The sequence below is a fragment of the Thalassophryne amazonica genome, chromosome 21 (genome assembly GCF_902500255.1).
Source record: "Thalassophryne amazonica chromosome 21, fThaAma1.1, whole genome shotgun sequence".
NCBI classification, from domain to species: domain Eukaryota; kingdom Metazoa; phylum Chordata; class Actinopteri; order Batrachoidiformes; family Batrachoididae; genus Thalassophryne; species Thalassophryne amazonica.
Genome location: NC_047123.1, coordinates 36,437,182 through 36,452,894, shown reverse-complemented (window position 1 = coordinate 36,452,894; position 15,713 = coordinate 36,437,182). Strand labels below are relative to the sequence as shown.

Sequence of the window (15,713 nt, the reverse complement as noted above, 5' to 3'; positions counted from 1 at the left end):
TTTTTTTTTTTTTTTTTTTTTTTGTATTTTGGTACCCAATTTCAAGAAATATACAACTCAATATAACTGGTCAATGAGGAACAGCTGAGGGCATCAACAATTTAGGCATGTGTGAGATGACACAGACTCATTTTGTGGTGGAAACCAGTCTACTGGGCCGATTCCTTGTGAGTATTGTATCTTTGAACTGGGACCCAGACAAACATGGCTGTCAGAAATCGTGCAAGGGACACCCCACTAAATGAGCTGCAGACCAGGAGGCTTCACACAACAAATGATCTCATTTCAGTTTATCACGAAAAGTACCACCAGTTTGCCAAAACAAGTCCATCTTTCATACATAGAATTGGGACCATAAGTATTTGGGCATCAAGTTATGCCTCTGTGCACCACCACAATGGAACTGAAATGAAACAATCAATATGTGCTTGTAGTCTAGCTTTTTACACACAGTCCCTCATATTTCAGAGGCCTTAAATACGAACTAAATACAAGAATTATTTTTAATACAAATCAACTTTTATGGGAAGCTATATTAAGAAAGTCAGATTTACCATAAAGTACCACACTGTTTGTACGTTTAATTGACTGATGCCAACTAAGTTCTGAAAGCATTCAGTGATGTGGAAATGTTCATGTATTCATCCCCTGACTGATAGCTGTCATTCCGACGTGATTAATGCAGCATTTCTGTTTAAAGGTGAAAGTCTAAACAACAAAAACGTCTCGATTGTGTCTTTCATCTCCACTGTGGTGGTGTAAAGTACAAAATTGCAAAGTTGTAAAGTTGCACCCCATTGTACACTGCATGCACGCACACACACATACACATACACATACATACACAGAGTCATAAAAAAAAACCATTAGTTGTTTCTCTGGTGTTTGTCTTAATGAAAATGGCAGCATTTGCAGGTTTTTGGTTTCTGGCTGGATCTCACAGATTCTGAAATGATCCAGATCCACATCCACATAAAATTTAATTTATTGACTAAAAGGTTTTATCCACATCAAGAGTGTTAGTGACCACTGCCAAAGAAGTTGTGATTCCACCCACATTTGTAGCTTGGCCTGTTTGTTGAGAGAATTAAGGAAAGGGTTTTTAGCCAACTTCACTACAGCATGAAGAAATCACTAAAGTGTCGTAATATTCTGGATTATTTATTGACTTTAGCATTTTTTGTATCATTTCAGCTTTGATGAACATAAGTTTTCTGGTAAGGGGATACACTAATTAGGCGGGCACATGTACTGGGCCACGCCACCAAATCCACTGCATAGACACAACAATGACCCATAGACGGAGCGCAAAATAAAGGCCATTTTTTTTTATTTACACGACAGTGCATCAAGAAAGTATTCACAGCACTTCATTTTTTCCACATTTTTTTATGTTCCAGCCTTATTCCAAAATGGATGAAATTCATTTTTCCTCAAAATTCTACACACAATACCTCTCTTCCTAGAGCTGGCTACTCGTCTAAACTGAGCAATCGGGGGAGAAGGGCCTTAGTCAGGGAGGTGACCAAGAACCTGATGGTCACTCTGTCAGAGCTCCAGCATTCCTCTGTGGAGAGAGGAGAACCTTCCAGAAGGACAACCATCTCTGCAACAATCCACCAATCAGGCCTGTAGGGTAGAGTGGGCAGATGGCAGCTACTCCTTAGTAAAAGATACATGGCAGCCCACCTGTAGTTTGACAAAAGGCACCAACAAAATTCTCTAATCTGATGAGACAAAGATTGAAATCTTTGGCGTGAATGCCAGGTGTCATGTTTGGAGGAAACAAGGCACCATCCCTACAGTGACGCATGGTGGTGGCAGCATCATACTGTGGGGATGATTTTCAGTTGCAGGAACTGGGAGACTAGTCAGGATTGAGGGGAAAGATGAATGCAGCAATGTACAGAGACATCCTGGATGAAAACCTGCTCCAGAGTGCTCTTCACCTCAGACTGGGGCGACGGTTCATCTTTCACCAGGACAATGACCCTAAGCACACAGCCAAGATATCAAAGGAGTGGCTTCAGGACAACTCCGTGAATGTCCTTGAGTGACCCAGCCAGAGCCCAGACCTGAATCTGACTGAACATCTCTGGAGAGATCTGAAAATGGCTGTGCACCGACGCTCCCCATCCAACCTGATGGAGCTTGAGAGATACTGTGAAGAGGAATGGACCAAACGGAATGAATGTTCTCCCTTTTGAAATAAGGCTGGAACATAACAAAATGTGGAAAAAGTGAAGTTCAATGAATACTTCCTGAATGCACTGTATATCTGATGCATTTACTGGAGCATTGAATTGCAAATATTACAAAGTAACCTTACAAGTACATGATTATGATGATGTGTTTCCTTTCGAGTCCACAGATGAGAAGGCAACAGGCTAATGGTTATGAGTCCTCACGTGAGAACAGAGGCCCATCCTCAAGGCAGAACATTTCTTACCTGTATAACTTTGGTATAGTGCCTTGTTGCACCAAGATCTACTACATGCCACACGCAACAACTACAGGAGTGTCACACTTTAGGGGACGCAACTCTTAGTGTGGCAGATATTTGAAATGATTGTGCATTTTATGTTGATAGCACCAAATTTTTACACAGACATGATTTGATACATCTTTTAAGAAAATAGGTATCACGCCAAGCTCAGTTTTTTAATTAAAAAAGAGAGAGAGAGAAAAAAAAGTGTGGTTGGAATGGATTCAGTGTGTAAGAAAACATAGAAAGTGACACTTTATATGTCATACAGACACAACTGAATTCGGCATGATATCTGATTTTTTTTTTATTATTATTATACAATAAGAAAAGTCACAAGATTTGTTGCCTTTAGCATAAAATTCACAATCATAGTGATATTTTACACATATCTCCCTCACTGTGTTGTCTGTTTCTTCACTAGTCACAGCTTCACAAAGAATTTGTTCAAAAGAAGACATGAAATGTCACCGTATCAGTTTGAAAAACACTGTTGTGATCCCATCAGAGCCCAAAACCCCACAGGTGGAAGCTCAATAGTGGAGCAGATAACTGTAACAATTGTTCATTTCTGGAAACAAGCACCAAAATTGGAACACATACTCCGTAAACATTACTCTTTTGAAAAAACTGAGTATCCACTTGAATTTTCAGTAGGCGGCCAGGTAGGGGTCAATTGAAGAATTACACAGGGGTCAAAATTTAAAAATGATCGAATCATATTGAAAGCTATACCACATTATTTGTCTGATCACAACAATACCAAAAAGGTATAGTTTGGACTATCTATGACTGAATGTTATGGAGTTATGGGGTAAAAACAACAAGAATGGTGACAAAGGTCAATTTCAGTTTGTACAGGGGTTAGAAGTTAAAGTCACTCCAATTTTGGTAAAAGGTGGTGCAAATTATTGGTTGAACTAATAGGATTAATAAATGAAATAGTTTTGACTGTGTTGAATGCTTGGTCTGCAAGGTCAAGGTAGAGCAATGTCGACGTCCATAGGATTCTATGACATGTGACATATGTTACCCTGTAACATGATAACTAAGCGTGCCACATAGTGCAAACTATTCATTTTTAAAACCCTATTAACTCAACCAATAATTTGCATCACATTTTACAATATTTAGAGCAACTTTAACATCTGACCCCTGTACTGTACCCCTGTAATGCTGACCTTTGTCACCATTCTTGTTGTTTTTACCCCATAACGCCATAACATTCAGTCATAGATATTCCAAACTATACCTTTTTGGTATTGTTGTGATCAGACAAATAATGTGGTATAGCTTTCAATATGATTGAAACATTTTTAAATTTTGACCCCTGTGTAATTCTTCAATTGACCCCTACCTGGCCGCCTACTGAAAATTCAAGTGGATAGTTTTTTTTCAAAAGAGTAATGTCTAAGGAGTATTTGTGCCAACTTTGGTGCTTCTTTCCAGATTTGAAGGATTCCTCTGCAAATATTCTGTTATCTGCTGCACTATCAAGAGGTGCCTGGCTTTCTTCCGGTGCCGGAGGAACAGGGAGGGATTTTGATTAAAGCAGCAGATCGTCACCAGGCGCTGATGAAAAACCGTCATTTAAAAGTGTGGACAAAGTGTTTATAAATGTCGTCCTGCAGGAAGAAGTGTGAAGGGTACGCAGGGTGCACAGAGGGGGAGGATTCCTCACTAGCCTTCAAGAGATTTCTCAAGTCACACCATAAATTTATAACGCCTCACAGCCTTGTCTCATATCAAAGGACAACACTGTGGTGTGGTCCACTTTGGACTTAAAAGACAGAATCAAGACAAAAAATCACACGAGGGAGTTGAGCAAAGATGTGCTGGAATGTTTAGGGAGTGACATACACTTCATTTCTGCTTTGAAACAAAGACATCTCCAGTCTGTAACGTGAGCATTCTCCACACTCCCAGAGCTTCATGTTCATGCAAGTAAATAATAATCATGAGTGATGTTAAAGTTTATTTCTCCTGGAATGATTAACATTGAGTGAGAAGTGAACATGACAGTTGTTGGTCCTTAGAGTGAGTTTGTGTGAACTCTGGCTGTCTACTGTGTACAACAGCACCAATCACAATAGCACTTTTACCATGTGTAACATCCACTTTGAATTAGATTTTATTATTTCTGTCCTGCTGCTCTGAAAAGAGGAAAGAAAGTTCAGTTGAACTGAAAATATGTGTTTGTGTAAGTTATCTGGCCTTTGCATAATTAGTGGATTGATAAGTGTGTGATAAGGCATCACATGACTCGACCATCTCATCCAACTTCAGCCGCACGTAGATTCTGCATATTTATTTATTTAGTTTTCATCTCCACCCTGGTTTAATTATGAACATACACTTCTGATCATTTCAACAGCTGCATCGTATTTGTGATGGAGGTGACGACATTTTTATGAGAAGGTTTTGGAGATGGTTTCAGCAAAGATTATAGGAGTGTAATTTGTTAAATCAGTCTGTTACCAAACTTAAAATCTAAACTGTCACGTAGACCTCAAAACAGCAGGAAATTTATTACATCCGACAAGGACGTAATAAAATCATTGGCATTTATTTATTTATCTGTTTGTCTGTCTGTCTGTTAGCAGGATTACGTGAAAACTACTGCACGGATTTTGATGAAATTTTCACCACAGATACATATTAGGGCATGGAAGACACCATTGAAATTTGGAGATGATCTGGATTGCTGGACGTCAGAAATCTGAGCTTCATTTTGTGACTCATTCTGGTCTACATTCAGCCCAAGTTAAGGACATCTTAAAATTAAAATGGAGCATTATTCAAAGTGATCCTACTTTATGTGATGTGCTTTTAGCCTTCTCATACGGTCGAGCAGCTACTCTTAAAGACACCTTAGTACACAGTAACCTCACTTCCTTACCCAAGACTTTCTGGCTTCCAAAACCTGCAGATAGTCCCCCATCACATTGAAAAATCCAGACAGTTGGACTGAGAATGTAACGGATAAAAATGCAAACATACCACCAGCAGTTGCACTGAATTGATGATTTTATTTATTCTGCAGATCAGATCTGAAGTGTTTTCATGCAGGTTTGATGTGTCTTAAAACACACCGAGTTACATGCTTAAATTTCTTTTTGCATGTTTTTTAATTTTCTTCCACATATCTGTCTCAACAGGTCCATCATTTAGAAAAAAAAAGCACCCCTCCCTCTGGAGAAACTCTTGAGTCACACAGAGAACATCCATCAGAGACAGACGATGGGCAGGCAGGACAAAGACAGCGTCTTGTCCCAAAGACGAGCCAGCTGCTCCCTCATAATCCCACCAACAGCGGCATCCATCACACACTTCACAGCCACGGTAATAAACTATTACCTTATTTCAAAGGTACGCTCGTTTCTTCAGATTTCATGAGATAAACAGAAGACAAATGAAATAAAGCAGAGACGAGGCCAAGGACAGGATCTCAACTGCTCTGTGGAGGACTATTAGAAGATGACTGATCAAAGCCAGCACCTTAACCTTAATCTTTCTTTTACTGACTGATTTCAATCAATAAAATCCACAATTATTCCAATTACTGATATGACATTGAAATGCTACTAACAAGCCGGCAAAATAAATTCAGGCACTGGTTATAGTGAGCATGAAACATCTGTTTATGTATTCTTATGTCATCAACATGACTTGTAATTATGTTTGACAAGAGTTAAAAAAGAAAGAAAATAATTTTAGAAATGTTATTTTGGTTAAAATGGTGAAGTGCTGCCCACTGTGTGCAGAAACATCGTGGGTCTTTAATATAACGGTTTAACAGTTCATGAGGAACATTGTGCTCATCAAACTTTATGCACTTTTTAATCAATCAGCAATTGTTATCTGATGCACAAAAAAGCTAGTCTCTTTAAACAAATTAAAAAACTTGCATTGAGGGTAATTACACTTCTGTTTTGCAGCTCACGTGTTGCTGTGAACTAAATTCCTGCATTATAAGGGAACGCAGCATAAAAAGTGTTATTACACAGTAATGCATGCAGGTAATAAACAACACAGATGAGCATGTGGAAGGTGTAGTGATACGCTTGCACATAGATTTTTCTGTAAATAACACTGTATGTAGCTGTTGTTTTAGTTCAGTTTTCCTTACAGCTAAGATGATGGTTTTAGAGGTAGGGATGGACCTGTTGTCAGTGTGGGTGGTTGCCATCCAGATCCCAAATTGGTTCCATAGTGTGCTGGTTCTGTGGCGGCTCCCACGCCTGACCTGATGGTTCATGTTAGCTTTAGAGACAAGTCTTTCTACCAGCACGAGGGACGAGTACAGTGACACCAAGCGGCTGTGACGAAGCTTCACTATTTGACAATTTGTGAGACAATTTCACGCTTCTGTTTTTTGATGTACATTTTTAGCTGAAATGCCACAAGAAAAGTTGTTAATACTGTTCACAGCTGTAAGTTGAGCTTGTCAGGAGGAATTCTGTCTGTCTAGCAAACTCAAGAACCGTAAAACTCTCAAAATCTAAATTTTTCTACATTAATATTGAGAGGACAAAGTTCTGCATGCCAAAAATCATGCATTTGTGACATTTATAAATGCCTTTTCTTTTTTTGTTACTGATTTTTGTGTTTTAAGTAGGAAATGTACAAGCCCTGAAGTCCTCATGTTGCTTGCTAGATGGCAACAAATCTGCTCAAATGTGCAGCAAGGTCTCAACTGTTTATTCACTTGCAAAGTTAACTTTTGGTGAAAATAAAATGGACTGACAGCCAAAAATCAACACGCAGTTGTGTCCCTGCCCTTATGGGCAACTTACTTGTATTAAAAATGAAATAGAGAATAAAAAAAAAAAAAAAAAAAAATAGACAAAAAAAATAAAAATAAATAAATAATAAAAAATAATGCACAGCCAAAATAGGTAAACTCCTCTATTTCACTTATTTGAGATTAGAAGATGACGTATTCCTCACTTCCTCTTGGCCTTTTCCATTCCTGCTGATGCCTTGTTGTGAATCTCTTCCTACATTCGAGATGACTTTTCATTTTATTCCAGATCTGAGTCGTCATTTGTTGTCACAGGTCTCACAGCATTAAGGTTCATCCCATTAGCAGTGACATCATCACTGTTGCGCTCATTCATCTGACTTTTGGAACAAAGTTGAGGTTTCCATTTTGCCCAAAATGCAATTATCTTGTAAATTCTATTTTTGTATCACGGTCGATAGGCACACTAGCAATTTTTTTCCTTTATTTGAAAAGAGCACCGGGTGCGTCTCACAAGTCATGTGCTCATGACTGTCATCAGTCACGTATACAGTGAATCACAAAAGTATTCACAGCACTACACTTTTTCCACATTTTATGTTACAGTCTTATTGCAAAATGGAGTAAATTCATTTTTTCCCTCAAAATTCTACTCACAACACCCCATAATGACAACATTTTATTTTATTTTTTTTGCAAAATTATTAAAAGTAAAAAGCTAAGGAATCACACCTGTGTTCTGTGCATTATATGTTGTGGCTGATGCTCCGGTGGAGGGTTGTTCTTTTAGTATACCTTCTCGTCGTGAAAAACTTGACATTGCCATTATGGCTTATTGAGTGCAGAACTATGAGGAAAATAATTAAGTTCATCCATTTTGGAATAAGGCTGTAACATACAAAATGTGGAAAAAGTGAAGCGTTGTGAACACTTTCTGGATGCACTGTACCTGTTCCGTGCTGCTGTTTGCTTCCTGTGGCTGGTGTTTGTATTTGACTTCTCAGCATCCCTCTCTTGGCTATTCTTTCATCTTCGCTCCACAAGGTGTAAACCCTTTCTGCTTCCAGGGGGTGAAGTTTTTTATTTTTTTTGGGGGGGGGGGGGGGGGGGGGGGGGGGGGGGATTTGCTTTTGGCTGTTTGCAGTCGGACTTGTAGTGGGAAATTACCCTGCTTTCTGAGAAAACATCAGGAAGAGAAAGTCTCTGACTGTCAGACGGAACCCTCAGCAAACAGCGCAGATGACGCGGAGCAGCATCAGGACAGGGCAGGAAAGGTCATCAAGATTCTGATTGAAGTTGACTCAGACACAAGTAAACCCAAAAGAAAATCACTCAGGACGGGAGATTAAAAATAACGTATGAAACAATGACACCAAGAAGGTAAACATGGTTGATCAGGGTTAATGCTGTTACCTGCAGAGGTCCTAGATGGAGCTCACATACCCCAATATGCAAACATCCAAGTCTGGGGAAGCCCATTACTGCACGTGGAAATAAATAAATAAACAAAAAACTGTATTACCTTATTTTTCTAACTCACAGTTCTGAAATTCTAAGTTGGCAGTGTTAGCTACTGAATCATAACAAATCTCAATTATGAGCGACTAAGTCATAATTCTGAGATACTACTGCAAATCATTAGGCTATGTTGATGTCATAATTATGATGCAATAAATGTAAATTATGAAATACTCTCATAATTATGACATACTAAAATTTTGAAGTCAACAAGGAGACAGAAATGCAATAACATGAGGTACCAAGGCATAATTAAAAGATTATAAATCTAAATTATGAGCTGGATGGTCACAATTATCAGATGCAAAGTTTGTCATACAGTAACTGTGATGCTCAAAAACATTAGCATGAGATACAAACACATAATTAAGACAAGAAATTTTAAATATTAGCTACTATTAGCCTATATGTCTTATGTCTTAGTATGAGATACTGAGACCCATAAGACATAACAAATTAGAATTATGAGACTGACATAATTATGAGCCACTGAGTCATCAGTTTGAGGTACTGAGACATACAATATAATAAATGGTAAATGATAAATGGACTGCATTTATATAGCGCTTTTCCATCTGAATCAGACGCTCAAAGCACTTTACAATTATGCCTCACATTCACCCCGATGTCAGGGTGCTACCATACAAGGCGCTCACTACACACCAGGAGCAAAAGGGGATTAAAGGCCTTGCCCAAGGACCCTTAGTGATTTTCCAGTCAGGTGGGGATTTGAACCCATGATCTTGTGGACTCAAGCCCAACACCTTAGCCACTAGACCATCACCTCCCATAATAATAATATATAATAATAATAATAATAAATTTGAATAATGAGATAGACATAACTACAACCCCTGGCAAAAATTATGGAATCACCAGCCTCGGAGGATGTTCATTCAGTTGTTTAATTTTGTAGAAAAAAAGCAGATCACAGACATGACACAAAACTAAAGTCATTTCAAATGGCAACTTTCTGGCTTTAAAAAAACACTATACGAAATCAAGAAAAAAAATTGTGGCAGTCAGTAACGGTTACTTTTTTAGACCAAGCAGAGGGAAAAAAATATGGACTCACTCAATTCTGAGGAATAAATTATGGAATCACCCTGTAAATTTTCATCCCCAAAACTAACACCTGCATCAAATCAGATCTGCTCGTTAGTCTGCATCTAAAAAGGAGTGATCACACCTTGGAGAGCTGTTGCACCAAGTGGACTGACATGAATCATGGCTCCAACACGAGAGATGTCAATTAAAACAAAGGAGAGGATTATCAAACTCTTAAAAGAGGGTAAATCATCACGCAATGTTGCAAAAGATATTGGTTGTTCACAGTCAGCTGTGTCTAAACTCTGGACCAAATACAAACAACATGGGAAGGTTGTTAAAGGCAAACATACTGGTAGACCAAGGAAGACATCAAAGCGTCAAGACAGAAAACTTAAAGCCATGTGTCTCAAAAATGGAAAATGCATAACAAAACAAATGAGGAACGAATGGGATGAAACTGGAGTCAACGTCTGTGACCGAACTGTAAGAAACCGCCTAAAGGAAATGGGATTTACATACAAAAAAGCTAAACGAAAGCCATCATTAACACCTAAACAGAAAAAAACAAGGTTACAATGGGCTAAGGAAAAACAATCATGGACTGTGGATGACTGGATGAAAGTCATATTCGGTGATGAATCTCGAATCTGCATTGGGCAAGGTGATGATGCTGGAACTTTTGTTTGGTGCCGTTCCAATGAGATTTATAAAGATGACTGCCTGAAGAGAACATGTAAATTTCCACAGTCATTGATGATATGGGGCTGCATGTCAGGTAAAGGCACTGGGGAGATGGCTGTCATTACATCATCAATAAATGCACAAGTTTATGTTGATATTTTGGACACTTTTCTTATCCCATCAATTGAAAGGATGTTTGGGGATGATGAAATCATTTTTCAAGATGATAAGGCATCTTGCCATAGAGCAAAAACTGTGAAAACATTCCTTGCAAAATGACACATAGGGTCAATGTCATGGCCTACAAATAGTGCAGATCTTAATCCAATTGAAATCTTTGGTGGAAGTTGAAGAAAATGGTCCATGACAAGGCTACAACCTGCAAAGCTGATCTGGAAACAGCAATCAGAGAAAGTTGGAGCCAGATTGATGAAGAGTACTGTTTGTCACTCATTAAGTCCATGTCTCAGACACTGCAAGCTGTTAGAAAAGCCAGAGGTGGTGCAATAAAATACTAGTGATGTGTTGGAGCGTTCTTTTGTTTTTCATGATTCCATAATTTTTTCCTCAGAATTGAGTGATTCCATAATTTTTGCCAGGGGTTGTATGAGCTATTAAGTCATCAGTGTGGGGTGCTAAGGGATAAGATATAACAAATTAGAATTATGAGAGACATAACTATGAGCTGCTGAGACACAATTAACATATAAATCTAAATGATGATATGCATGGTCATAATTATGAGACAGTAAATCTATTAAGCTACGATTATGAGATAATACAATACATATCTGCTGTGGCAGCCCATAAGGAATAATGGGAAAAGCTAAAAAGAAATTTATTGGCTGTACGTCTAGAGTATGAGATGTGACGACAATGGTCCTCAAACGTGGAGCTCAAAAGATGAAGAATCAAGTTATACTGAAAGTGGGAGATTCCAACTATTATAAAAGACAGTATGTTAGAATTATTACACCAAGTCATGATAACGAGATACTGAGTCATAACAATGAGTTACTAAGTTATAATTAAGACAAAGCTTCTAAAAATGATGATGTATGTGAAACCACTTCATCTATGGCGTCACAATGAAATATACAATAATATAATTAGAAACATTTTGTTCATCTCATAGAGAAATGTGTTCTTTGCACTGAGCCCACTGCAGTCACACTAGCCGCATGAAGCAGCGGTGAGCCACAGAGCACCACGTGGAGAACAGCGCCAATCATCTAAAGAAATTATTACTTGTACAAAAGGTTTGTTTTTTGACATTTTCCAGCCAGGCTGTAACCCCACAGCTTTGTTCAGCTCCCTGTCTGTGTTCCATTACATCCTAATATCCTGTTTCAACATAAAACCCGTCATGGTACTGTATGATGAGTACAGTACCACGGTGAGTAAACTCTCATTTTAATAGAGTCTTCAAGCTTTCAGTGACTGGAGAACTTCACATCAGAACACGCAAAACATCTGTGGATGATGATCCACAGCAGCCAAGCTGCCAGCTGCACTAACAAACTCCGCATGGAGAGTACCCCATTCATGTGGTTCCAGGGATGAGGTTCGCATTTTGTAGGAAGAGAGACCATCCAAGCTCCATTGTCAAAACCACCAAGGCTGTGTTTTGCAACTGAGGATTTTGATTTCTTGGCACAAATGCTCAAAACTGAAGGAGCTAAATGTTTCCCTTTCATCAAGGCTGGTGCAAGACTTGATGATATATGATATACAACACATTTTAGGGTGACAAATCAAACTCCAGGATTGCTCACCCCCGCAACAAACATTTGACAAAGGTAACGAAGCAGCAAACATTACCCTCCACTTCCAAAATGACGTGTTCAGGGGCAAACAAAATGTCACCAGAGGTGTACAGTATGGACAGATTCACACAACGTAATGTGATGTGAGAATCTGCCGGTCAGAGCCCAATGTGACACCAAGATGAAGATGATGACTCATCAGAGAAGACAAGATATTTCACTATTAGGAGAGCAAAGAACAAAGGGCTCCTGAAGACAAATGTCAGCATTTTAATAGAAAATAATAATAAAACATTAATGACTTCAACCATGACCAACACCCCCCCCCCCCCACACACACACACACACCCACCACCATCTTCATCTTCCATTTTAGCCAGATGTTCTTCTTTACAGTGTAACCCTTTCTTTTCAAAGTGTTCATTATGTCACTGTCAGTTGGTGTGTTCTTTGGCTTGAGCTACACACAAAAGCAGTTTAACTGCATTTGAATAATGGTGGAACAATTATGGGAACATAAGAATGCACAATGAAAGCAGCCATTCTGCTCTGCGTCTTCAGGATCTCAGAAGTCAAGCAGAGTTATTCTGGGAGACCGCTTGTGAAGATGAGGGGCTGTGCACTTTTCTCCATCTACAAGTGGAGTTGCATCAGGAGAGGGATCGGTGTCTAACATGTGGCATACATACAAGGAGAGATGACAGTGATCCATAAAACGGGTGATGTGGCAACTGCTGGACTACTTGTGTACGGTTGCTTAGCTGCAACATTTCTGTCTTTGTATGTGCTTTGTTTTGTTATCTTTAGTCTGACCAAAACATGAATCTGATCTGCTTGAGGTTTCTTCCTATAATAAAAAAACACCTGAGGCAGTTTATCTTACCACTCTTGCCAATGTGCTTTCTCAGGGGGTGGATGAGATTAGACCTTACTTGTTTGAAGCACCCTGGGGTACACTACCAATCAAATATTTGGACTTATTCAACTAGATAAATAAGTAATCAATAGATGAAAACAAGGAGGTGGGCTGGTACCACAGTCCCAAAGGAGATGCTCTCTACATACCTGGTACAGTGCACAGTGTCGAACAACTGGCCATTTATAATACGATGAGTAAGATTCCGTTTAAAGGATGACAGCACTGCCTCTTTGGAATGGATCAATACGAGTTCCAGAACAACAAGTGAAGCAAGTCTCTAAAGTAGACAGAAATGATGACACACAAAAGTAATCAATTAAAAGTCTCTGTCAGCAGAGACGGCTGAGTTTCTAACAAACCAACATTTACCACCACAAACACTGCACATGATTATGTATGTGGAACTTGATTTGCATTAAAAAGCACATGGATTCTGTTTGAGCTAGCATCATTTTGTAAATTTAAAAAGAGGCCTTTCTCTTTTGGATACTCTTGATGTGGCAGACAGAGCTGCACCATGCCCTGTATAACACCAGCATCAAAATACAGCATTAATCAGTTTAATTCAGGATTTGTGTTTTTGCGTAACTGTTTACTTTTACTTCATTTGTAATTTTTACTTTTAATTTAGGTTCATAGTGATCTGACGCACCAGTGCACATCCCTGTGTGCACATGCCATGAGTCCACCTGTATAAAGTGTATTTGAATACTATGCAGTAAATGCAGAAAAACTCTACACTCAACTCTAGAGCAGGGTTTTGTTGGATCCATGGTTGCATTCTGCTTCCTCACAACAGCATTGCACCAACACTACACCTAACACCACCTCATTTTAAGACCAACACCTCTATGGATACACAGATGGGGACAATTAGACTTGCAGTTTAAACGGCATGGGTGCTGGATGTGAAAATTCCAACTACATCAGGTGTAAATGAGTAAGAACATTTGAGCTAGAATTCTGTTTCAGCTGAAAGTGCAACTGAAGGTTGTAGAGTTGATTGTTTGAATGTCTCCACTTAGACTGGCCCACCAAGACAGCTAAGTCACACCAACAAAATGAGTGTTCTCACTCTGACAAATTTATCACAGTAATGGACTATGATTCATGCCTTTGAGCTCGGAGGTCTAAATTAGCACAAGCATCAATTGAGACACCGTCCCTGGAGTGTACATGCCGTCCAGACAGACGGTTATACATCACAATGGAGATTAATAAGCATATTTCATTCAGCAGATACGCCAATCACCGCTCACTTTTTATGTATTCTGCTCTCGTTGGGTTGATGCTTTGGGATTTGCACTGGATACACACTGTACTATCAACGCCCTCGCGGTGGAAACACCCAATGCAACAACTGTCAATGGTTTGACAACTTATTTACCAAATCTCAACTTCTTCTTATATGTTGCATTCCCATTGTCATTCTGTCATCAGTATTTCTTTATGACTAAAATGAATGCACACTTGCAAGCAACACAGACCAGCCTGACTCACAAAGTCTATTCTCACAAAGTTGACGACACCAATAAACACTGTTTATAATATGAAACACTTCATATACATGTCCTCAGTCTGCTCAGTGGGTTCTGACCTCATGGGTAATGTGCAATGAATTAGGAGCAGGTACTCACATGCACACACAGACACCAGAGATGGGCCGCACTGGCCTGGAAAAGATTTACTAAATTTTGTTGATGAAAAACACTTCTGCTAACTAGGGGGATTTTAATTAGCCAGCTGCTAGTAGGTTCACAGTTGAAGAAACACCAGTGGAAGTAGTGAGTACAACTGACTGCACGATACCTCGGCATAGCTTTAAGGGTCACATGCTGGTCCTCAACCAACTGCAATAACGGTGGTGACAGATGATTGTTTTTATGGTCATAGTGCACCAGAAAAAGTGATTGCAGTACATGTTTCTACTCTGGAGACCCTCCAACTTTACAGAATGTGCCCTTTAACACCTGAGAGATTCTTTTAAAAAAGATAAAAGGTTCGAATGAAAAGCAAGAATTAATAATGTCTTTACCACTGTTTTATTTTAGCTGCTCCAAAAGCTGATAAAAGAAATTGATCATCGTCTTAACTGGCCTTGGAAGAAGAGACAGATGTTGACAGTTGACTCATTGAATGTGAGACTGAGACACATAGTTATGAGGTTTTTGTGCTTTTTAGATTCTATCCTGAAGATACACACACGCTGATACAGAACCCTCTTATGTTAATCAAGGCAAAATGTGTAATTATAAATTATGAGTATAGTGACTGCATCCAGTAAAACTATATGTACATGATTCTGTGGATCACAGTGAGTCATTCTCACACTGACTGAGTCATCTGTCACTCTTCATCAGTGACTAATGTCTGTCTTTTTTTTCTTGATGGTATTACGGCGCGAGCTCGGTCGCAGCCTGACTCAGCCAGCAGTGACATGTAGCCGCTGTTTTCACTGGACATCATCACCAGGCTTCCCCCAGCACTCCCACACGTTTGCATGCTCAAAGATACGGGACAATAAAGTATGTCACCTTCCAGTGTCAGATT

At 39.2% G+C, this 15,713-nt stretch overlaps 1 protein-coding gene across 1 annotated transcript in view; it reads left to right on the top strand.

Annotated features, from left to right (window-relative positions):
• acp1 (acid phosphatase 1) overlaps positions 1–12,596 on the top strand; it is a 34,365-nt gene extending 21,769 nt beyond the window's left edge. Inside the window, exons 8-9 of the transcript XR_004558424.1 lie at positions 4,524–4,530; positions 12,576–12,596. The gene's annotated coding sequence lies outside the window, so the exon portion shown is untranslated. The remainder of the gene's footprint in view (positions 1–4,523; positions 4,531–12,575) is intronic.
• Positions 12,597–15,713: the final 3,117 nt, after the last annotated feature.